Source organism: Kogia breviceps, chromosome 2 (genome assembly GCF_026419965.1).
Source record: "Kogia breviceps isolate mKogBre1 chromosome 2, mKogBre1 haplotype 1, whole genome shotgun sequence".
In the NCBI taxonomy this organism is placed as follows: domain Eukaryota; kingdom Metazoa; phylum Chordata; class Mammalia; order Artiodactyla; family Physeteridae; genus Kogia; species Kogia breviceps.
Window position 1 is genome coordinate 24,338,494 of NC_081311.1, and position 25,832 is coordinate 24,364,325.

The 25,832-nt window shown below is 44.3% G+C and overlaps 1 protein-coding gene and 1 pseudogene across 1 annotated transcript in view; one reads left to right on the top strand and one right to left on the bottom strand.

Moving 5' to 3' along the window:
* The window catches only part of SORCS3 (sortilin related VPS10 domain containing receptor 3), a 592,231-nt gene that overhangs the window by 287,274 nt on the left and 279,125 nt on the right, over positions 1 to 25,832 (bottom strand). The gene's annotated exons all lie outside the window — the stretch shown is intronic.
* Positions 16,384 to 17,468, top strand: LOC131750275 (magnesium transporter NIPA2 pseudogene; annotated as a pseudogene).

The following is a 25,832-nucleotide window of genomic DNA, read 5'->3' on the forward strand; positions in this document are numbered from 1 at the left end:
ATTGCCGAGAGGGAGAGCAGATACCAGAGAGTTGTCAAATGTAAGTTATAGGTTTTTAAGATCTAATCATTCTCTATGATATTAGATTAAATGACAGTCTGTATTAAAGAGGAAATTACATTTCAGCTTGCTTTCTTCACTTTTCCCCCCTTTCCTAGCTAGGGTTTTCAAAGAGCTCTGATCCCATAGCCGAGGGCCAGAAAACGCCCTTGACAATATACTTGAATAGGATCAGCCCAAGGACTTCCCTGAACCCAGAAGCCTGTCCAGAGAAGCGGGACTGAAACTGTACAACTCAGATGGGACTTGAACCCACGTGCCAGGACTCGAACCCAGCCAGAACTCAGGTTGGCACTTGAACCCACGGTCCTTTAATTGAGATCACACATCTGGTCTCAGGACTTAATGAAGCTCAGGTTCTTGATGTCTCACTGCAGAAAGAATTCAGTGAGAGACAAAGTGATAGGTAAGAAGTGGATTTATTTAGAGAGAAACACGCTCCACACACAGAGTGTGGACCATCTCAGAAGGCAAAAGGCCCTGATACGGTGGTTAGTTTTTATGGGCTGGGTCATTTCACAGGCTAATGATTATTCCAATTATTTGGGGGAAGGGGGTGGAGATTTCCAGGAATTGGGCCACTGCCCACTTTTCGGCCTTTTAGGGTCAGCCTCAGTGTGTCACTCAGCTTATGCCGATGTATTACAATGAGCGTATAATGACTCTCAAGGTCCACTGGAAATCAAATCTTCCACCATCCACCATCTTGGATATAGTTGGTTCTAACTAGTTTTTGTCATGTTCTATAGCTATGTCATTCTTTTAAAGGTTGGGCCCTGCCCCTTTCCCTCCTGTTTCAGGACCCGAGAAAAATGGGAATATTCTCTTAGCTGAGCCCCCTCCATCCAGGAGCCCCACGAATCTGGCTCCCCTCACTCCCACCAGAGCTGTGCCATCTTACCCTCTGACCACCCTCACCACAGCTCCAGAGTGTTTCTTTCGGTGTTTGTGGTGGTAGAGAGATCCCTTACAGGATCCCATCACATTTAGAGTTGGAATCAAACATCCCTGGCTTTTTCATTTAGTCATTCGGTCATGTGGCCAAACATTCGCTCCCATTCACTTATGTGCCGGATTCTAGAATGGTCATGGGAGAAACAGGGTAAGGCAAGATTCAAATCCCAACTCCATTTATTAGCTCATTTATTAGTTCCTTGACTTCAAAGCTTCAGTTTTTGCTCCACTGTAAAATCCAAAAGGAACACACCGCCCCACCACCATTAGAGGAGAAAGTAAGAGAGAGAACTATTGTTTGGAAAGTTCTGACGCACGTTGGCAAACTCAAATGTTGGGGTTTTTCTTTCCTTTCTGCTCCCCACAGGGCTGAGAACAGTTATTCTCAATTAAGATGAGCTTAACTGAGGGCTTATTCACAGGGAAGCCCTGTGAATAAGCTATCCAAATACAGCGGGAATTCACTCCATGTCACCTTTCCCAATTACTCACAGGGCTTCCCTGGTGGCACAGTGGTTGAGGGTCTGACTGCCGATGCAGGGGACGCGGGTTCGTGCCCCGGTCTGGGAAGATCCCACATGCCGCGGAGCGGCTGGGCCCGTGAGCCATGGCCGCTGAGCCTGGGCGTCCGGAGCCTGTGCTCCACAACGGGAGAGGCCACAGCAGTGAGAGCCCCACATACCACAAAAAAAAAAAAAAAAAGATGGTGACAAACACAGAGGATCAGTTTGAAGAAGGAGGTGAGTCACTCAGATTGCAGAGCTGAGATGTGGGAAGTAAAAAACATATAAAGATTGATATTCACTGTTGTAGAAGGATGTATCTAGTCCCTAAAGCACAGGAAAGGAGCAGTGGGTCAGTTATCCAGTATCGTGCGTGCTTGGGATACACAATGTCAGATTACAGAGAACAGACTTACTAGCCTGGAGGTCACAGTCTCTCACTCACTGGTTCCAACAGAACTTTCCAACCCCATGTCCTCAGGCTGCCTATACGCTTGAAAAGAGTCACCCAATTCACTCTTCCTCAGACATCTTACTTTGCCACCTCCAAGCCACTGCTAATCCCATTCCTCTTCCTGGAAAGCTCTTTTTACACTCTATACACCTAAACCCTATCTGTCCTTTAAGGCCAAACCCAACGTCCTCTAAGAAAGCTCCGTGGATTCCTCCTTTTTCCCTCTGTAGTGCTTTTTATTTTTTTTTAATTTTATTTTTTTAATTTTTTTTTTTGTGGTACGCGGGCCTCTCACTGCTGTGGCCTCTCCCGTTGCGGAGCAGAGGCTCCGGACGCGGCTCCGGACGCGCAGGCTCAGCGGCCATGGCTCACGGGCCCAGCCGCTCCGCGGCATGTGGGATCTTCCCAGACCAGGGCACGAACCCGCGTCCCCTGCACCGGCAGGCGGACTCTCAACTACTGTGCCACCAGGGAAGCCCTGTAGTGTTTTTTAGAGCTATGACTACCTGCTTAAATTAGAGTAAAACTGTAAGCTCTTTCATGGCAGGGAGAGTTCCCCCATCTTTTTATCTCCACACCCCCAAAGTCCGAGTTAGTGTCTTTCAGAGGGAGTTCAAAAGACCAACTGCTTGCTCCATGCCGCCTGCCTTTGTGAACTCAGCCTGAAGGAGCAGCCGCTGCATCCCCGCAGGACCACTGAATGTGGGAAAGGAGTCACGGCAGAGCCTCTAAATGGTTCCTAAGGCTTCTGATCACAAGGGGCACTGGTCACCTCTGCTCTCACTGCACTCATTGGCCAAAGCAAGTCAGATGGCCACAGCCGCTCCCACTAATGTGAGGTATAGAATCCCCCCAGGGGGAGAACCCCAGGGGCGGGGTGGGGGGCAAGGAATATCTTGTACAAATAATACACCTGAATTCCACTCGCAGGTATATACTCAAACAAATCAAAAACAAACACTTAAACAGATACATGTACATTCATATTCACAGAAGCACTATTCACAGAAAGTAGCCAAAACATGTGGAAACAGTCCAAACATTCATCCGCAGCTGAATGGATAAGCAAATTCTGGGACATATACATGGAACATTACACAGCCATAAAAAGGAACGAAGTGCTGATAATATGCCACAATATGGATGAACCTCAAAGACATTATGCTAAGTGAAAGAAGCTGGTCACAGAAGGTCACATATTGCCTAACTCCATTTATATGAAATATCCAGAACAGGCCAGTCCATAGAGATAGGCAAGTTGGTGGTTTCCAGGGTCTGGGTAGGGAGGAACAGGAAGTGACAATTTAATGGTTACAGGGTTTTGGGGGGTGATGAAATGTGTCGGAACTAGAATGCGGTGGTGGCTGTATAATATGGTAAATGTATTCAATGTCACTGAATTATTCACTTTAAAATGGTTACTTTTATGTTATGTGAATTTCACCTCACTAAAAATAAAATAAAAGAGCTATGGCCAGCACTGGTTGGCTCCAGCCTCCCTCGGCCATGCCAAGAAAAACAAGGATGACAATACTAAGCAGAAGATACTAGTAAGTGAAAAACTGACTCCCACCTGGCTTGTAAAGTGACCAGTCTAATTAACTCCTCTGCTTCATGAAAATTAATAACTATATAGTTGGTCTAAACAGGTCCCACAGACCACTACCATCAGGGAAGCTTGAACAGCTCTACTAACATAACAGCCCCCTATTGGCTCATGAGTCTTGGCACTGGTCTATTTTCTTCCCAGTGATGTCCAACTCCAACTCAGGCTGAAGAATCTACGTAAAGAACCCACATGACCTGCTGATGTAAGTGACAGTTCCCAGCAGATGACCCCTCCCAGGAACAAATCCCATTCTAATTGCCTCAAGCCTCCTCTTCCTATTCCTTAAAAATTAACATTACCAACAGGTTTAGTGAACAAGCAGGGGCCCCTTCATGCCCAAGCACCATGCTTGAACGCTCTCATTTTAAAGGGAGGTGTACAGGTGCTTCATAAAGCTTCACGAAGCGTGTGTTATAAAACCGCCTCACCTATACGGCTTTCATATACCATGGCAGTCCGTTCAATTCAATCCCATAAAACCCTAGCAATATTTAAGTGTTAAAGGTGACTTTCACTGTGATATTTATTATTGGGTAATGAAAAAATGGGACGGATAGACTTCAAACCTCCAGGCAATGGACTGAACCATGTCTCTTCTAAGCTTTTAATAATAGGATCACCATATTTCCTGGAAATGACACAAAACCCCAGAGTCCCTTTCGAGATTCCCTCTTGGCAGCATGAATTTTCCTGACCGTTTTTTGTGTTTGTTTGTTTTTCGTTTCGTAGAGACCAAATCCCGTATCAGTCAGTGGAAACTCAGTTGGTTAAATATTTGGATCTGCCTTTTCCATCAGACTGGATGTTTTTAGGACAATCTTGCCCTTCCCATATGACCAAGAGTTCCCTATGACTCTTGGTCTCCCCTTGTTGTAGATACCCCTACAGAACCCAATATAAAGAGCTACCCAAATACAGCGGGAATTCACTCCATGTCACCTTTCCCAACTCTGGACCCTCTTAGGTCCTATGTCCTATTGCTATTATACCAGCTAGTATGCTTATTGCCATCTATTGCTCTGTATGTTTGTGTCCTCAGCAGACTGTGACATCTCTGAGAACAGTGACTGTATCTGACTTCTCTTTCTTTTCCCCGGCATTCAGCCCAGTATCTGGTACACTGCAGATGATAATAGATGTGTCTGTGTGAAATAAGCATTAACTAACTCCGAGAAAACCATTATAGAGCAGAATCATCCATCACAACTCTCTCAATATACAGTTGGGGGCACATGAGAGATTCAGCGATCTTCTTAAAATCCCACAGTTATCAATGATGTAATTGTTAGCCAATAGTGGCACCTTGGATAAGACCATCTGAATCCTCTGAAATGCCTGTTAAACTCTGCCTCTTCCTAGGTCCCACCGCAGACATACCGAACTGGGATTTCTGACTCAGAGAGCAGAGCCCTGAATCGGCCTTAGGACAAGCACCGAGATTATTCTAATGTACGCACATGGGTCAACACCTCACCTCTAGAGTGTTTACAGCAAGAAAAACTATTTTTCTCCAGTTCCTTGCAGAACAGAAGTAAACTGCTAGTGCCTGATAGCCCTCCATCAAGGAGGTGGCCAAGGAGAGTCTGAAGAACTCGCGCGAAGTAAAATGGAGCGTGAAATGCAGGTGCAGCCTTCACACGACGGGTCAGTGTCCCTGTACTCAATGGGAAATCAAGGGCTGCAAGAGAGAAGTATGTGGCCCCAGGGACAGAACAATCATAGCAAGGGAATCAAGACAAGATTTGTTAATATCCTTCTCTGAATAGCCTTTAACCCCCACTACTCTGTCAGAGGTGAGGTCCCCAAATATCCGTTTCGTAACTTTGCTAACTTCACACTAAGCTCCTAAAAGGTGTGTGTCTTTCCCCCTAAAGAGTCTACATTTTAGGCTTTCTAAACACCACCTACTTACAGAGTTGGAAAGAAATTAGCATCAACTGTGGAGCAATGAGCTGCTGCTTTCAGGTTGTACATTTAGTTTCTGGAATAGAAATGAGCAGGAATTAGCCATCCTCTCTCCTCACTAATAGGCAAGAGTCACCATCCCTACCGGTTTACAACATGTTAACACAACCCGAGCTACTCCGTGGTTGTCGTGCCTAGCTTAAGGTGATGTCAGAGGGAAACAAGTATTTGGTGTCACTGTGTATATGCATTTAGGCTACAGAGGCAAGCATGTGGGGACGGAAACTTGAATCTGATCAGAATGGAGTAAGCACAGCTCTCAACTTAGTCCCAAGGTAAAACACGAGAGGACCTTCAGTCTTTGTTCCTGCCTAACGGTTTAATGAATACGCCAAGGATCATGGACATCTAGACTAGGCCAATTTAAGACTAAGGGGAGAAAAAGTATAGCTCAGAGCAGTGCATTTCAAACTTGAATATGCTCATGGATCACCAAAGACCTTATTAAAATACAGATTCTGGTCTAAGAGTTGTGGTGAGGGGTGTGAGATCCTGCACTTCTAACAGGCTCCTAAATTAAGCCAATGCTTCTGGGTCTGCAGCCCACACATTAACTAGCAAGCACTTAGAGGAAGTAAGTATTCTGAGAAACAGCTGATGTAGTGCTGTCACCTGAAGGGCTTGTGGAACCATAGATTGCTGTCCCCTCTACCACCACAGTGTGTGACTCAGGAATTCTGGGGTGGGTCTGGGAATTTGCATCTCTAACAAGTTCTCAGGTGATGCTGATGATATGGTTCAGGAACCACACTTGAGAACCACGGGGGTAGTAGGAGAACCCTGGACATGGAATCAAGCAGAAATGACTTCAAATCTCACTGTGGGGCTAACCTGCTCTGCTCTCTGAACCTGGTGTAAAAGTAGATAATAACTATATCTATGGGTTGGTTCATTGGTTTGGGTGGGAGTTAAATGAAATGAAGTATATAAAATATTTAGCATAGTTTGTTAGGCCCTCGACAATGGACAATTGTGAACTTCCTTCCTATTGTCAAGATTAGCCAGAAGGAAGAATGGCTGAATTATAAGAATATCCTGGGATGTGGCTTCACGATATAAGGTATCACATCAAAAGCCAGCTTTGCCCAGAAGTCAAGATAATCATGAATCTGTGTATTGTGTCTGCTTTGATTTGCCCATGTCTGATCTTCCACCTCTGACATGTAGACTGCTAGGTAAAACTGATTGATCAGTTATTTATTTAATTGAGTCTCACACCATGCAAGGCAGTGTGAAAGGTGCCTCTGAGACTGGGAATTGAGCAATATGGTTTCTACTGTCAAGAAATTTATAATCTTGTAGAGGACATTCAGTCCTAAGTGGTGTGAACTTGGCCTGTTATACGTGAGACATTTCACAGGGAATATGCAAGACAGAATATAAATACAGTAAGTAGCATTAGTGAAGACTAAGAAGGAAATTATCTGTAAATAGTAAAGATAACCAGAAAATGGAAATACTGCTAGTGCCCACTATAGATGCCCAAAGGGCTCTGTATAGGAATAACTATTCCTCTATAGACTAGGAGGTCAAAAAAGTAGGCTTTCTTCAAAAACACATTCAATAGCACAGGGAGATCACCTCTGTGCTTTGTGACCACCTAGAGGGGTGGGATAGGGAGGGTGGGAGAGAGGGTGACCCAAGAGGGAAGAGATATGGGAACATATGTATATGTATAACTGATTCACTTTGTTGTAAAGGAAAAACTAACACACTATTGTAAAAAAGTTATACTCCAATAAAGATGTTTAAAAAAATAAATAAATAAATAGGCATAGTTTTGTAAAAATATATTTAAAAAAAACACATTCAACTTCAGATACTCTTGTTACACAATCACTTTGCTGAAATCATTTATATTTAAGACCCAGCCTCTTAGTTATGAGACCACTGAGAGAACAGTATTTACATATAAGTCTGTGGATTTCAACTTTATATAAGAATCACCTGGAAATCTTGGTAGACCATTCACACCCCATGCTACATGCTCTGGAGATGCTGATTCTGGAGTTCTGAAGTAAGAACATAAACCTCCCAAGCCCCCTTTTCTTCCAAGACAGCACTTCTCCAGTCTGAGCTGAAGGAAAATATTGCTTTTCCCCAAGCACTGAAACTAGCCCTTCTATTCCAAATGGAAGTTTCCAGCAGGTTTTCTCCAAAACCAATTTATAAAACATTTTTGTAACTAAACCAGATCTATAAAAACAGCTTTAAAATCATAATCACAATCATAATAGCTAATATTCCTTGCTCTTGCTATGTGCCAAGCTGTTATGCTAAGAATTTTTTTCATGGGTCCTTCATTTAACCCACACAAGGACTCTATGAGTTAACACTCTATTAACGAGTTTTCAGAGAAAGGTCCAGCAAGGTAAAGAAGCATACAAGATCATACAGCTAGGAAGTATCATTTCAGGAACAAACATCTGATATTTCTAACCCCCAAACTTACTTTTCTATATACTGTGCTAAAATTAGCATTTTGGCTAAGGTGGGGGGGGGTCAAAAAAGGCAATAGGCAGTATCTCATTGGCTGTGGGTAGTGATCACACATGGCTTCATTTCAGAAGGTGACATTTTGAAAATGACCTTGAATGGGGTAGAAGGTTAATAGGAAATAGAGCAGAAGAGTGTTGCAAAGAGGGGCACAAAGGTGTAAAGGTGGGGAGACTCAGAGGAGTCCTGGTTTCTCTACTCTGCTTACTATTACACTTTATTTGCTCCACCTTCACCTTCTCTCTTATCGCCCTGGCTTCAACCTCTGCATCTTAGATTGATGCTTTCTGTGACTTAACCTGACACCTGTACAGGTGGGCTCATGCAGCTTAAACAAAAACTGCACACAAACTAAACTTGTGTATAAATTGGGAGTTCGGAATTGACATATACACACTACTATATATGAAATAGATAACCAACAAGGATCTATTGTACAGCACAGGGAGCTCTGCTCAATATTCTGTAATAACCTAAATGGGAAAAGAATTTGGAAAAGAATAGATATATGTATAACTGAATCACTCTGCTGTACGCCTGAAATTAACACAACATTATAAATCAACTATAGTCCAATATAAAATAAAAAATTTTAAAAAACCAAATTAAGCATGTAAATCGAATCTTATTCCTCCACTGACTCATTACCATTTCACTTCAAATTGATAATGCAATGTGCAATTTAAAGTTTCTCTCTTTTAGGTTCTCCATCAAGTAGCTAACGATCTGGGAATGAACAGTGAAATACACCGAGGCACTCACCAATAGGTTCACTATTTGCTCCACCCCTCCCTCCTCCATACACAAGATCTCAAAGCCCACCTATTTCACAATTCGAAATATTTATATTGTGGGTTTTCTTATAGAGAACACGAATTTAAGCATGCACTTGTTTCTACTCAAAAAGCCACAATGAACAAAGACCCGAAACCTAGACCAGGCCAGATGACTACTTACTTTAAGGTTCTCTTTATTATATATGTAAGTGGAAGGAAAATAGAATATATTAATGAAAGGTAGCAAGAAGTTCCAAGAGACAGCGTCACATTTCCTAAGAAGTAGAAGGTGTAAGTCATACTTAACTTCGTTTCTTAATACTTTATACTTTGAACCCGTAAGAGAATGCCTACTCTGTTAAAATGTTTCACTTTCTTACTGGGAAAAATAATTCAGTTCATCTATCATTTTCCTGAACTGCCAATTCCAACTCAAAGCCTGACTTCCCAGGCTTGAACTACTTTCCAAACTATTTTGCTTTTCCTCTGGCATGTAAGCAAAAAAGCTCCTTCTACCACCTGTGTCACCCCACTGACACCCAAACACAAACATAGTATCTGTGGAAAACAGCAATTTAAAGTCAGGCTGGTCCGCGTGCAGTGGTGTTTACAATTAATTGATCACAGCCAGTTACAGATTTCGGGCTTCCCTGGTGGCGCAGTGGTTGAGAATCCGCCTGCCGATGCAGGAGACACGGGTTCGTGCCCTGGTCCGGGAAGATCCCACATGCCGCGGAGCGGCTGGGCCCGTGAGCCATGGCCGCTGAGCCTGCGCGTCCGGAGCCTGTGCTCCGCAACGGGAGAGGCCACAACAGTGAGAGGCCCGCATACCGCAAAAAAAAATAATAATAATAAAAATAAAATAAAATAAAATAAAGTCAAAGCGAACACTGCAATTTTTAATAAAGCCAACTCTCAATTTTCTGCCTCTGGAGTGGGGCATGGATTATGTATGCTCAAGGAACCTACTGTTATTTTAAACATGGAAGAAAAAATAAAACTTGGCTTTTACTGTCAAAGCTTGGTTATTCATACCATGGAGAAGACCTGGACGGGTGTATAATCCCAAATGGTAACTAATCAAAGCATTTATTTTTTCTTTATATCCTGGATGGTGGTCTTTTCTGCAACAAATTAGCTTGAATGAGCTTGGGCTACTGTTAGCATGGATTTGCCTTCCTTGACAAAGTAAGTAATATTTAGTGGGTGGCTGGGAGGAATGAGGGTAATAGCAAATGGGACAGGGAGAGAGCGGCCTATAATTAAATACTTTGCATAGAGACACAACTATGAGTAATCAACACTAGGATAATGGAGTTGTCTATCCCATTTGTTAACTCCTAAGAGGCACATCTCATCTTCATCCCCTTCCTGTGTGTTCTTCCAATTGAGGAGGTTTCTTTCATTCAAGATCCTTCCTTTGGACCCATGAGGCCCGTCAGGGTCAAAGAAGGGGAAGACACTGATGGATATCAAAGTGGAAAGTCAATAACATGAGCACAGGGCTATATTTAGGGTTTTAACTACTGTGTCCCCCGGCCTGATACCCTGAAGATGCTGTGAAGTGAATGCATCCATATGTCAACTCGGTTCCCAGCTGTACCACTTCTCTCATGAGAATTTCCTCATTCCACTCCACTGACCTCCACACTGCTGACCTTGCCCAGTTCTCTATAATCACCTCCATACCCACCCAGCCTCTACACTTTTCATGCCCAACTGGATGCCACGTGATAGCTGAGTCTGGCTTCCCAGATCCTTGATGTTGATTTCTTTATCTTGTATGATGCACCTACATAACAATTTATGGGTAATGACCCACTGATTTGGTAAAGCCCTGATCTCTGGGTTTTGCAGGCTGCCCTTTATGACCTCTACCAACACAACTAAACCCTGGGGAGGTAAGCAGGACCCAGAGGCACTCAAGACAGGGCCAGGCAGAGGGTCAGTATCCTGAATCGGTCAGAGAGGAGGACAGTGTACACTTGGGAAAAGCACACAGCTTATATATGTATTACTTGTTCCTTAAGGCCAAGCCCATTCTCAGTCCTGCTGGGAGTCTCTATAAGGAGTCCTTTAAACATTCTCACTCATTTTTACAATGACAAAAACAGCTCTGGTGTCCAGACAAAAGCAGTTTTGTTTTTTGAATGCTTATGCCCAAGGTCTTTAGAGACCATAAAATGCAGTGCTGGGTCAGGAGGCGGGTCTTGATAAACAAGCAAATGGAGAAGACAACTCGGAGTTGATGGGACTGACGTGTTACTGCACAGGTCAGCCTCACTGTCCATAAAAGGACAGCAGCACCTCTGTTCTAGGAGATCCTTTGGGCTCCTGGAATCGCTGAGCCTCCCTCAAGAGGAGAGAGAACGAAGCTCTTCTCTCTAAATCCCAGCATTTTCTGAGCCTTCCTCAGTCCCAGTAGAGTATGGGATTCAAAATGGTACCAGTCCTTCTTTCTAATACCCACAGAGAAGGGAAAACTTTCCCCAATCTGCATAAACTACAGCAGGCATGGACCTTACTGCTGGTCTCTGCCGAGAACCTTTATTTTTCAAAGTGCGCCTCTCAACAGCCCTTCCTTGGTCAACCACATTCTTCCTCTGGGCAGGGGAAACAGAGGAACTCTCTATATGTGAGCAAAAGAGAAAGTGATGTAAAGAGCAAAACAAATTCCGCGTGCTAACACATATACATGGAATCTAGGAAAAAAAAAAAAAAAGATTCTGAAGAACCTAGCAGCAGGACAGGAATACAGACTCAGACGTAGAGAATGGACTTGAGGACACGGGGAGGGGGAAGGGTAAGCTGTGACAAAGTGAGAGAGTGGCATGGACATATATACACCACCAAATGTAAAATAGCTAGCTAGTGGGAAGCAGCCGCATAGCACAGGGAGATCAGCTGGGTGCTTTGTGACCACCGAGAGAGAGATGGGATAGGGAGGGTGGGAGGGAGACAGGGAGACGCATGAGGGAGGGGATATGGGGATATATGTGTATGTATAGCTGATCCACTTTGTTATAAAAACAGAAACTAACACACCATAATAAAGCAATTATACTCCAATAAAGATGTTTAAACAAAAAAGTGATGTGACTGTGAGGGTGGGGGTAGCAGATTAGACTAGGTATCAGTGCTAATCTTAAAAGGCCACACCTTGGCTTTTTCTGGAACATGAGCTGCCATCACCTCTCTCCATCACCCACGCCGGGCACTGCAAACAACCCCAACTTGCCACCCTCAGAGGTGAGTTTGGCTTCAGTGCAGACTCCTGTTCTCCACAATCCCTTCCCTATCCCCACATCAAAGGGACAGGCTGAAAGCTCAGAGGGAGTGATGGCTCCTATGTCTCTAGGACGGAGAAATCCCACCAAGGAGGCATAAAACTATTAACTCCAAATAAAGAGAAGCTGCTCTGATGCCTTTGCTCCCTTGGGCCACATGCGATCGGTTCTCCCGCAGAAGGAGAGGGGGAAGGATAACGGGCTGTGTGATTCCGGGACATGGGCGCACTCCCTGCCAGGGGAAACTGAGAAACAGTGGAGTCAGTAAGGCTACCGACCTGCAGCCAACCTCACCTCCCTCCGAGCAGGAGACGGTCCCAGCGTTTACAAAGAGTTCTGAGTGCCCTGTCTCCGAGTCAAAGCCCCTGGGATGATCTGACTACCACAAAGCACTTATCGAGTGGTTTTGGTTTCTGCTGATAAAATAGAACCAGACTGGTTCCACTGCAACCGTACATACCATTCAGACAGAAAGGGAGGGACCACGTGACCCAGGCAGGGAGCAACGTGGCTAGAATTCACTGCGCGGCTGTGAAACAGGAGAGGAGGGGGAGCATAAAGAGGGGGCCCCAAAGGAAGAGATGGGAGACCAAACAGGAGAGCGGAAGGAACCAGCCTGGCAGTCCTGTGTTTGTGATTCTTCATTCTCAATCCCCTGTGGGCATCTTACACAGCCCCCAGCCCCCTCCGTAGCCAGTAGTATGTCAAGAAATTGTTGTCCCCACCGTCAAACCTGTCACTTCCTGAGCACATGCTATATGCCAGCCATTGTGCGAAGCACTTTCATGGACTACCTCATTTGATAACAACACCCTAGAGGATAAGCGTTAATATTATTCCATTTCACAGATAAGGATACTGAAGGTTTCAGGACTCAAACTGCTCACTCAAAATAACACTGTTAATAAGTAGTAGAGCCTAGAATTCAGGTCTGCCTGAAGCCGGCCTGGGGGCTCTTAAAAACCACACCAGGGCCTTCGCTGGTGGCACAGTGGTTGAGAATCTGCCTGCCGATGTAGGGGACACGGGTTCGTGCCCCGGTCTGGGAAGATCCCACATGCCGCGGAGCGGCTGGGCCCGTGAGCCATGGCCGTGAGCCTGCGCGTCCGGAGCCTGTGCTCCGCGATGGGAGAGGCCACAACAGTAAGAGGCCTGCGTACCACCAAAAAAAAAAAAAAAAAAAAAAAAAAAACAAACAAACACCAGACCGCTGCAAAAGAGCAACCACCTAAAACCACCTAAGTCAGAGCCTATTCCCACAGCCCCCAAAAGGGTCACCAAAGCGACTCAACTTCCCCAACAGGAATGAGGATTCACTGGCCTGAAGAAAAAGCACTGCATGGAGCAAACACACTTTTCTTTTGGGTGGGTGTATGTATGTGTGGTTAATCTTTTGAAAAAATTGTGTGCTGCTGAATAGAGCAGCCATGAATCCCCTCTTAAATCAAGGTGCCTCCTTAACATTACAAAATAATTTAATGTAGACAAATTGAAGTCAACATACACAGAGTTCACGGGTGAGTGTGCCTGTGTATTTACTTCCGACATAAACAAAAAGAACATTTAGCAGCCACTCAGAAACCCACCATGTGTCCACTCTCTTCCAAAAGTAATCATTATCCTCTCTTCTATTAACATTCATTTCTTTTGACCATTTTTAAATGTTAAATCAACAGAGCTACACTTGCTTGTATGGCTCCACATTCTATGTTATTAATACATTTTGTTGCTTGCTTATAGCAGCAAAATCTCTTTGCTGTATAGTTTTCCATGGTATAAATATTCCATAACTTATTAGCCCATTTTTCTATTAATGGACCATTTGATTTGCTTCCAGATGGCGGCTTTTATTGCTATGAACATTCCTTTACGTGCCCTGTGGTGCACATATGCACGCATTTCTGTATGATATACACCTAAGAATAGAATCGATGGGTCATAAGCTACGTATATGGTCAGGTTTAGTAGCTGTTGCCAGTGTTTCAAGGTGGTTATAACAGTTTCCATCCCTCTCAGCAGTATACAAAAGTTCTAGTTACTTTACATCCTTGCCAGCATTTGGTATTGTCTATTTCTCATTTTAGCTAATATGTTGGCTATATGAAGCATCTCAGAGTGGTTTCATCCTGCATTTCCTGATGACTAATAAAGTTGATCAACTTTTCATATGTTTATTGGAAATTTAGCTATCTTCTTTGATGAAATGTCAGGTCAGGTCCTTTGCCCACTTTTCTATTAAGTTATCAGTTTGTTTTAATGATTTATAGGCATTCTTTATATATTCCAGATATGAGTCCTCTGTAACATACATCTTATGAACATCTTTTCTTATTAAGTGACTTATCTTTTTACTCTTATAATGCTTTTGTTGAACAGAAGTTATTTAGTTATTAAAGTTCAATTTATCAATATTTTCCTTTATCGTCAAAACTTTGTGTGGCCTAGTAAGAAATATTTGCCTCTCCGGAAGTCACGATGATAATCTCTTATGTTTTTGTTGGGGAGCTTCATGATTTTAACTTTCACATTTCTATCTATCTATAATTCTTCAGGAATGGTTTTGTGTAGAAGTAAGATAGGAGTTAAACTTCTTATAAAAAATAATAGGATATTCAATAGACCAAGTTACATTTTTTTAAAAGAACACCCTCTGTATCACACCATTTCAATGCTACTTCTGTTATAAATCAAGCAACTATATATATATATATATATATATATATATATATATATATATATATATACTATCTTAATTACTGTAGCTTTAAATAAGTCTTGATGTCTGGTAGTGTAATTACTACAGCTTTTTAAATTTTTTTCAAGATTGTCTTATATACTTTTGGTCCATCACGTTTTTCTATAAATTTTAGAATCAGCTTGTCAAATTCCACAGAAAAAGTACACTAGAATTTTTATTGGCCCTGTTTTGAATTAATAGATGAGTTTGGGAGAGAATTAACCACATAAACATGGTTTTATTTTCAATGTATTTAGGCCTTCTTTAATTTCTCTCAGCAATGTTTCATAGTCTTCTGTATCAAGGCCTTGCTCATTGTGTACTACTCTATTCATTACCTTATTATATTACCTACATATTTATCAGATATTATGTGATGCTATTATACCCAGGAACTTTTTTATATTTTTCATTTTCTGTTTGCTTATCATCACATAGAATTTTATATAAATATATAAAATATAGATATATGGTGTGTATATATATATGCACATACATATTGTATCCAGTGACCTTGCCATATTCACTTATTAATTCTAGTGGTTTGTTTACAGACTCTCTTGAATTTTCCACATAGACAATTGCGTTATAATTTCCTTCTCTTCAATCCTTATACATTTGATTTCTTTCTTGTCTTTTCCACTGGATAGAACCTCCATTATAATGCTGAATAAAAGAGGTGATAACGGGCATCCTATTCAATTCTCAATCTTAGGGGAAAACCATTCAAAACTTCACAATTAAGTGTGATGTTTGCTGTGGGCTTTAAAAAAGTATATATTGGCCGTGCCCCTTGGTCCTGGTGGCGGTGGTGGGGGGCGGAGGTCGTCTGGGACAGGCCCCCCTCCGGGCGCTCGCTCCTCCATGGAGGAAGAGGCGCGCACGGCTGCAGCCCCGGATGCTCGCACTTCCCACTGGACGGCGACGAAGGCGGTGGCCGCGCATTTAGCGGGCCGGCCAGAGGCGAAATATATCATTGGCTGCTGCTTTGGGGGTTGAACGTCCTTCTGGGTATCCACTGTTGTCCCCACATAGAGCGAAGGAACTTCTCTGCACTTCCAAGCAGATTCCGACTTGCCACTGTGTCCACAGATGTCCTGTTTTCAAACTATTTGAAGACTACATCATCTTGCCTCCAGCAACAGCAGTTTCTCTATTCTTTTTTTTTTTTTTAATTTGTGGTACGCAGGCCTTTCACTGTTGTGGCCTCTTCCGTTGCGGATCACAGGCTCCGAACGCGCAGGCTCAGCGGCCATGGCTCACGGACCCAGCTGCTCCGCGGCATGTGGGATCTTCCTGGACCGAGGCACGAACCCATGTCCCCTGCATCGGCACGCGGACCCTCAACCACTGCGCCACCAGGGAAGCCTCAGTTTCTCTATTCTTGATCAATGTAATTCACAGGAACCTTTATATATTTATTTTAAACATCTTTATTGGAGTATAATTTCTTTACAATGGTGTGTTACTTTCTGCTTTACAACAAAGTGAATCTTTTTTAAATTTAATTTAATTTTAGGAACTTATAAAGTAACAAACGAAATGAGCCAGGGCCATGGAAAATGTGACTTTTACATTGGTCTGGGATTGGCTGTGAGCTCCAGCATTTTCATTGGAGGGAGTTTCGTTTTGAGAAAAAAAAAGGCCTTCTGTGACTTGCCAGAAAAGGCTCCATGAGAGCAGGTCAAGGTGGCCGTGCGTATCTTAAAGAATGGTTGTGGTGGGCTGGGCTGCTATCAACGGGAGCTGGCAAGGTGGCCAACTTTGCTGCGTATGCCTTTGTACCAGCCACCCTAGTGACTCCGTTAGGGGCACTCAGTGTCCTAGTGAGTACCATTCTTTCTTCATACTTTCTAAATGAAAGACTTAACCTTCATGGAAAAATTGGATGTTTGCTAAGTATTCTGGGATCTACAGTTATGGTTATTCATGCTCCAAAAGAAGAGGAGATTGAGACTTTAAATGAAATGTCTCACAAGCTAGGAGATCCAGGTTTTGTGGTCTTTGCAACACTTGTGGTCATTGTGTCCTTAATATTAATCTCTGTGGTGGGACCTTGACACGGACAGACAAACATTCCTGTGTATATCACAATCTTCTCTGTAACTGGAGCATTTTCAGTCTCCTGTGTTAAGGGCCTGGGCATTGCTATCAAAGAGCTGCTTGCTGGAAAGCCTGTGCTGCGACATCCCCTGGCCTGGATTCTGCTGCTGAGCCTTACAGTCTGTGTGAGCACACAGATTAATTACCTGAACAGGGCCCTGGACATATTCAACGCTTCCATCGTGACTCCAATATATTACGTATTCTTTACAACATCAGATTTAACTTGCTCAGCTATTCTTTTCAAGGAGTGGCAAGATATGCCTGTGGGTGATGCCACCGGTACTCTGAGTGGCTTCTTTACAGTCATTGTGGGAATATTCTTGTTGCACGCCTTTAAAGACGTCAGCTTTAGTCTCGCAAGTCTGCCTGTGTCTTTTCAGAAAGATGAAAAAGCAACGAATGTCAGTCCCTGTAATATGTATGAAGTTCTTAATAATAATGAAGAGAGCTTCACCTGTGGAATTGAACAACACATTGCTGAAAATATCTCCCGAACAAATGGAAATCTGACAGCTTTTTAATAAGAAAGATGTAATTAAAAGGTTAATCTATAATTGTGTTCTAAAGTGAATTTGAGTATCAGAATGTGTCTGAAAAAGCATTGTTCTCAAATAATGTTCTCTAGAGACAATCTTTTTTAAGGTTTCACTAATCTGGACCAAGAAATTACTTTTCTTATATTTAAAGGACCTCAGTACATGGCCACTGTCTTTTAACATTGTATTATTATAGAGGTATTTTAAATTTTCCTTCACCAAAATCTAAATGCACTATGACAGTTTTAAGTCTATAAAAATGCTTTATTTTTTCATTGGTGATGGAAGTCTGAAATGGATATTTGTCGTGTCCACTCTCAATTCTTGACCATTTTAAGGCTTTTTGATTTAAAAAAACAAAATTAACTCAATACATTATCCTGTAATTTACCTTACCTGTAAAAAAAATAAAATAAAAATATATATTTATTTCAACACGTTAAGGAAGTTCTCTTTTCTAGTTGGCTAAGAGTGATTGGTATGAATGAGTACTGGGTGTTATCAAATATTTCTTCTGCATCAACTGAGATTATCATATGATTTTCTCCTTTATTATGTAATTGTGGTGAATTACATTTAATTTTTAATATTAAAGTCACCTTGCATTCCTGAAATAAGCCCAACTCGGGTGTGATATATTATCCTTTTTATATTTTGCTGGTTCAAATTAGCTAATGCTTTATTAAGGATGTCTGCATCTGTGTTCATGAGGGGAATTAATCTGTAATTTTTATTTCTTTTAATGTCATTCTCAGGTCTTGGTATCCAGGTTACGCTGCCTTCATAATGAGTTGGAAAAACTTCTGCCTTTTTCTATTCTCTGAAGAATTGCTCTAAGATTTATCATATTTTTTCCCAAACATTTGGAAGAATTCACTGGTGAGGCCTTCTGGGCCTGGTGACTTCCTGGTGGAAAGACTTTTCATCACAGATTCAGTTTCTCCAATAGACCCTGGACTCCTGAACTTTTCTAGTATTCCAGCATATTTCAACAGTTTCTCTAGAAAATGACAGTATTTGACTCCTAGAAGTCCTCAGGAAATGCTCCAACCCGTTCCACTGGTCAGATTCCTCCACGATGGTCAGACTCTCCTTCACTGTCCTGATCTTTTAGTCGGATCGCCTTGATTCTCATCCTATCTCGGCATCGCCTCTCTGATGAATACAAGATGTTTTTAATCATTAAAAAAGAAAAGACAACCCCTGTCCTTGCAGCAGGGTGATGTATTGAGAATTTAACACAGCAGGATAACCTATTAAGACATAACACTGTGTCTTCTTTCTCAGTGCTCCAGATTCATCCGGCTGTAACAAAAGCTAGGTCCCATTTCCCCACATAAACCTTCCTAGACAAGCAGCCAGGGCTTGGTTTCCAATCGCTGGACTCTCCTTTCCCCCAAAGGGGACATCACAGCTTTCTTGTCACTGTGTTTTAGAACCTGAGCAAGAAGAGAAAGAGGCTTGCACTTGGAAGCCAATGCTAAAGACATCTTTGCTTGTTTCTCCAAGGCCTAGACCAGTCCAGGGAAGTTAGCCAGATTGTCTACATTTTGGTGCTCTGGTTGAAAACAGAAAAGTCCAAATCCTTGAAGTCTTATTCAATAACAGTAAGAAGAGCTGTTGCTCTCTTAGCCCTGATCAGCAGCATTCAGAGTGACAGAAACTCAAACAGGGGTGCCTGTGAGTACCGACTATATATATATATATATCCTGTGAATGAAGTCAGTAGCCTTGAGAACCCTCAGGAAGATATGCACAGAGCGAATAGCGATGGCTTCAGAGCGAGCCATGGCTGAATGGACCAGAAGGACACTTGTCAAGGGCCAAGTGTAGTGCAGACCGTCACCAAATGAGTTAAAGATGTTCCCACTCTTCCCTGGGTTGTGTAAAGCCCAGCATTTTTACATGACCCCCGGGGGAGACAGCCAGAAAGAATAACTGGTATGAAATAGATCAGTAAGTCTAGCAATTAAGGACTCCAGCTCCCAATTTCTCTTTTCATTTTTCAATAAAAACAAATTTAAGAATTTTAAATGTGGTCTATCTTTTAATCTCCAAGTGTGGTGGAACTATGCTCGCATCTCTTTGCACTTTTTGGAACAGGGTCAGTGTGGCAACCGACCAGGAAATTAATTTTCTAAGTCGGTTTTGGTGAGGGTAGTCACTTCATGGAGCTTCAGAATCAGTTTGGCCTGCCTTGACCTCCCTCTTTCCCGGTGGCACTTCCACCCAGAGGACAGAAAATGTCCTCTAAACACCCAGCGTGTGGGCCCAGTGAGACAGCCTTAAGGAAGTTCGGAAAAATAGCAGCAGGGATGTGATATGGAGCTCAGACGGTACACCTGCTTTGGGCACTTTCTTGGGTTATTTTCACTCAGTAATGGATTATTAATGTCAGTTTAGTTGAAATGAATGTCAACCCAGTGCCGCCCACTGTGCTAGACACCAGGAAGCCTGGACAGATAATGCATGGTTCTCGCCCTGAGGGATTCGGTGTTTAGCAGGGGAGACAGAGACATGAATAGTTGCACTGCAGGGAGATTTATACTAGGAGAGGAGGTAAACAGAATGCTGTAAAAGCACCAGGGAGGGAGTGATCAATTCTACTGCAAATGTCCCCCCTCCCCTTCCTCATCTCTCACCCCCCAGCAGAAGGTGCTAGGTTCTGGATTCTGGCAGAGGATGCTGGGGAAAGATTATAAGCTATCACAGCTAGAAGCCATTAGTCCCGCTGCAATGACAGGAGAAGCCAGCAGAAGGCTGAACACAGAAGGTGAGTCCAGGATGGAGCAGCCAAGCTCAGGTGCCATCTGGACCAGGAAAGCAGATCCGGGAAGCTGGGATAAAACCTGAAGCAAAAGCCCTCTCGCTTAGTTAGCCCTCCACAGGCCGTGCCCAGGGAAAGGCTGAGAACCATTGACAGATGGCTGGCATCCAGCAACCCTGGAAATGCCTCCAACACCTGCACTATGGTCTCCCTCCAAGGCAGCAACGAGAATGCTGTGGTCTGAGAGCATGCAAGACCTTGCACCAGGCACTATGATGGGTACAAGAATGGGAAAACTCAGTCCTGACCCTGAAAGATCTAACCGAATTTCTATAGACAGAAACATTAAAAAATGGTACACAGGGAAAAACGCCAGTCAACGTGGGAGGAAACACTGGGTGAGTTGACAGGTAAAGGTCTCTAGCAGGAGATGACTCTGCATGGGGCCCTGAAGGTGGTTAGAATTCAAGTAAGTAGAAAGAGAACAGGGAGGAGCATTCCAAGAAGACACTATGAACCCAAGCACAGGAGCTGCCAGGACAGGCGAAAGGGAACGTGGAGTGTCCGAATCCTACAAGAGTAGCAGAGTACAAGTTAGATGGAGCAGGAGGAAACATCTGGTACAGGTGAGGGGGGAGCTTTAATCCCATGAGTTTGGCCTGAGTCCTGAAGGCAATGGGCAGTCGCTAGCAGATTTTGAGTCAGGTAGGGACTGCATAAAAGCAAATTATCATGGGGCTTCCCTGGTGGCGCAGTGGTTAAGAATCTGCCTGCCAATGCAGGAGACACGGGTTCGAGCCCTGGTCTGGGAAGATCCCACATGACGCGGAGCAACTAAGCCCGTGTGCCACGACTACTGAGCCCACGTGCCACCACTACTGAAGCCCGTGAGCCTAGAGCCCGTGCTCCGCAACAAGAGAAGCCACGATAAGCATGTGCACCTCAATGAAGAGTAGCCCACACTCTCCACAACTAGAGAAGGCCCATATGCACCAATGAAGACCCAACACAGCCAAAAATAGTTATAAAATAAGCAAACTGGGCTTCCCCGGTGGCTCAGTGGTTGAGAGTCCGCCTGCCGATGCAGGGGACGCGGGATCGTGCCCCGGTCCGAGAAGATCCCACGTGCCGCGGAGCGGCTGGGCTCGTGAGCCATGGCCGCTGAGCCTGCGCGTCCGGAGCCTGTGCTCCGCAACGGGAGAGGCCACAGCAGTGAGAGGCCCGCGTACCGCAAAAAAAAAAAAAAAAAGGCAGATTATCTCACATAACACTTCTCCCTGAAAAACATCCCTCCCTGACCAATAAAGGCCACTCGATTGGAAGATGTCAAAGCACAGCCTCGTCTCAGATTATAAACTCACCTCCCAGCTACTGAGAGCCATATCAGCTTGAGAAGGTTTGGTCTCTGCACCAAATTCATTTCCCAGTGAAAAATTTAAGGCACTAACAACAGTAGAGAAAGAGGCAAGCTGAGGTTAAATGGGTTCCCAAAGCACCAAAAGCCCTGGAGGTACAGAGACACATTAAGCGGCTGCAAAATCAAAGGGTAAGACTGGAGTCCAAACTCTGCCCGTCAGTCATCCTCCACCAGGTCAAGCGTCTACCACCTGGCTGGCTTCCATCCCCACTGGTGCTCAAATGTGAACCGGTCCTCACTGCTGTGCCTTGTAATTAAAGGTAAAAAAGTACACACAAGCACTGCCAAGGGAGAGGGGTCAAACACGTGGGAAGCCATCATTGGAAGTGCCCAGTGGTGTAGCAAGGTGCGTGCACCAGTGGGATTCTGCCACCGCTTTGCTGAGTGACCTTCAATACACCCCCTGGAGGTGAGAAAGAACAGACTCGCCCATTCCGATTGAAGCAGGCATGGGGATTGGGGCATCTGCCTGGAGCTTCGTGGAGGGTTGTCCACCCGAAACCCTAGCTTGACTTGGCTGGGATGAACTGGAGGAAAACCTATCACAGGGACCATCCATATTCAGATAGTCAATATTGCTTTGCCTCGTAGTAAGTGAAGGTGACATGAGCTTTCAGCCAAACGGAGAGAACTTAAACTGGCTTAACACATATTCAGTGTTAGCAATCTCTTAGAATGGAACTTGAATTTAATAGTGAATGCCTGTAATAAATTTAATATTCAGCTTCCTGGCATTCAAATTAATACCCACTTTTTCTAGAATATGCTCAATTTCTAAAGTGAAATTCAGCTGCAACAGCGATGTGTGAACCACTGATCCACTTTGCAAACTCTAACTCATCTTTTAAGGCTTAGTCAAATGTGACCTCTGTTCCATATCTTCCTACTAACCACTTATGGTAAACCTAATCACTCCCTCCTCTGTGTTACCAAAGCATTTGACACATACCTCTATTATAATGTTTCCCTGCTCAGAGACCAAGTCTTGTTCATCTTGGTGACCCCTGTGCCTGGCACTGTGCTAACCACAGAGTAAATTTTTAATAAATGTTTGCTGGATTGATGTCAAACAGGGTTTATTTGCTCTTAATCCTAGGTTCAACAGCAAGAATCGCAAACATACTTTATTGTGGAATTTACCTTTGTTTGCCAAGACTTATGTGTGCTCTTAAGCATAAGCCTGTCTCCTAGGATCTAGACCTATAAATCCAACTGCCTAAAAGCCTTCATACCTGGATGTTGTCACCCTCAACATGCCCCTACCAAACTGACTATCTTTTGCCCCAAACCTGTTCTTTCTCTGTAGTTCATCTATGTCTTACAAATATCCCCAACCTCCACTCATTTACCCAGCCACTCAACTGAAATCCCGAAAACCACCCTTCAATCTTTTGTATCCCAACATCCAAGCAAGCACTAAGTTGAGTTGATTCCACCTCTCTATCCCTTCTCAAAGCCTACCCCTCCTCGCCCTCCTTCCACCACTGCAGGAGTCCATGTCCTCAGCATCCCTTGCCCAGAGCATCATGTCAGCCACTAGTTTTCTGCTTGCTTTATTTCAAATATACAGTTCTATAACCTGGTTTTTGTTTTTTCTTATATGTAACGAACAGCTTTTAATATGAACAAACCTAATCTTCAATCACTACATAGTATTCCACCACGCTAATGTATTTTAATTGACTAATAAACCTCTCATGGTTGGGCATTCATGTGACTTCTAATCTTTTAAATAATCATTTAAAAAAATAATAATTTTTATAATAAGGCAATGTCATACTGGACTCTGAGGTCAGTCTCACCATCCTTCACCCTGTTCCCTGAGTGACCTTTCTAAGAAAGGTGCAATGACTCCCTACTCCATATTCTGTTAAGAACAAAACAAACAGGGATTCCCTGGTGGCACAGTGGTTGAGAATCTGCCTGCGGATTCAGGGGACACGGGTTCGTGCCCCAGTCTGGGAAGATCCCACATGCCACGGAGCGGCTGGGCCCCTGAGCCTGCGTGTCCAGAGCCTATGCTCCGCAAAGGGAGAGGCCACAAGAGTGAGGCCCGTGTACCACACACACACACACACACACACACACACACACACACACACACACACACACACAAATGAACAAAACAATCAAAAAACACTCAACACCCTAGCCCAGAACTAGAGACCCTTACTCACGTGGCCCTTTACCACCTCTCTTTCCTCCTCTGCCACCTCCTCACGTGTGCTCTCACCCCACGCCCTGCAAAGCTCTTGGGGCTTCCTGAACATACCTCACTCTCTCACATGTCTAAGCCTTCACACATGTTATTTCCTCTGCCCGGAAAACCCTCCCCAACCCACCCGTGCCAAGAATCCTCAGTAAACTCCTCCTGATGCACTGACTTGGCTTCAATATTAGGTTCACTGTGAGCCCTCCTCCTGGCCCTGCCTGGTAGAATCAGCACCTCCTTCCTCTGTGACCCAGAGCATTTACCACCCTCCTGGACATGCCTCCATGAAAGCCAAAGTCCAGGACACAGACACACTGCAACATATTCGTTAGATAAATGAATTTATCTTTCCTCCAACTAGACCAGTGGTTCTTGATGCATTAAAATGTGTCCAAGGTCAAAGAACTGATACTGTTGAAAAGGACAGAGAAGCTTGGACAGGTAAGCTCGGAACCACGTGCTAAACCACAAACACGTATAGACTTCTCCCAGGGACACTGGGCAGATCGTGAAAGTTTCTGAGTAAGGAGTGCCATGATCAAAGTGGTGATCCCTAAAAAGAAATGACCCATTCTGACTGCTATCGTTTTTTGAGAGGATGGCTGGGGTGAGGGTCTGCTTCCTCACCACTTCCGCCTCCCTCCCTCGCTTCCAGAGGCTGATGGTCCAGACCCCAAGTACCCGCCCAAAAACTTCAGGGTAAACTCAGCATGCATGAGTTCATATGCAAGCAGCTGGAGGACTCAAGAGAAAGCATCTTTACAGCTGCTCGAGAGGAGAGGATGACTTGGAGTACTTTTTTTTTTTTTTTTTTTTTTTGCAGTACGCGGGCCTCTCACTGTTGTGGCCTCTCCCATTGCGGAGGCCGTCGGACGTTCAGGCTCAGCGGCCATGGCTCACGGGCCCAGCCGCCCCGCGGCATGTGGGATCTTCCAAGACCAGGGCACGAACCCGTGTCCCCTGCATCAGCAGGCGGACTCTCAACCACTGCACCACCAGGGAAGCCCGACTTGGAGTACTTTTAAGCATTTACAGTTGCCTTAGGTCCCCCGCGGCAAGATAGGCTCTCCAGACAGCCACGTCACGAAGCTGTTAGTGTTCAGGACATCTCCTCTGAGAGATAACTTTTTACAACTCTGCGTCTATGAGGCTGGCCTCCTCTGAGCTACCGAATGCTGGTGCTCTGGGATCTGGGATCGAGGCAGGGAGGCTGAGACCAGGAAGCCAGCACTTTATTATTCCAAGCCGACTTTCCAGAGCTAAGCTGCATGCTAAGATTCTGCTCTGACATCAACTCACTCCTCTCCAAAGGTCCAGAGCGGCCTCAGGAAATCTTCCATGCATATATCTGCTGCCACTATCCCCCCAGGGATGATTGAAGTTTGGAGGTTCAGGCCAACGACCACTTTGGATAATTGCATCCTATCTCTCTGCTACTCTTCTTCTGTGTCTGTCCTTCTTGTCTGGCCTGGCCTGACTGTTTTAATCAGTCAACTGCCTCTCCTGTTACCATCCCCCAACAAGGGAAAGGAACCCTATGAAAACGGGCTGCCAATAACCTGACAGTCCCAGTCAGGAACCCCGTGTCCAGGCCTGCCATGCACTCCGTGGCCTGTCCTCCTGCTCTCTTCCCTTCTGGCTGGTCTTTCTGTTTGGGGCCATTTCTCACCCTTTGGACTTTAGCACACCTTCCTTCTCCAACTTGGACCTTTTCCCTCTTTATTCAACCTCTTCTCAGACTCTCCTCTGACCTTGCTGCCCTTGCCTGCTGTGGGTCCAAGATGGCCTTGGGGACCTTATCCATGGCCATGTGCCCTTGGGAAGTTCCCCACCTGAGTCAGCCTGGTCTGAAGGATTGACCTGGCCTCTTCTGATCCCAGTGACCTGGAGACTCTAGGTTTACTGGACAGACAACAAGAGCCTCAAAGCTCCCAGCTGTCAGTGTCCTCCTTG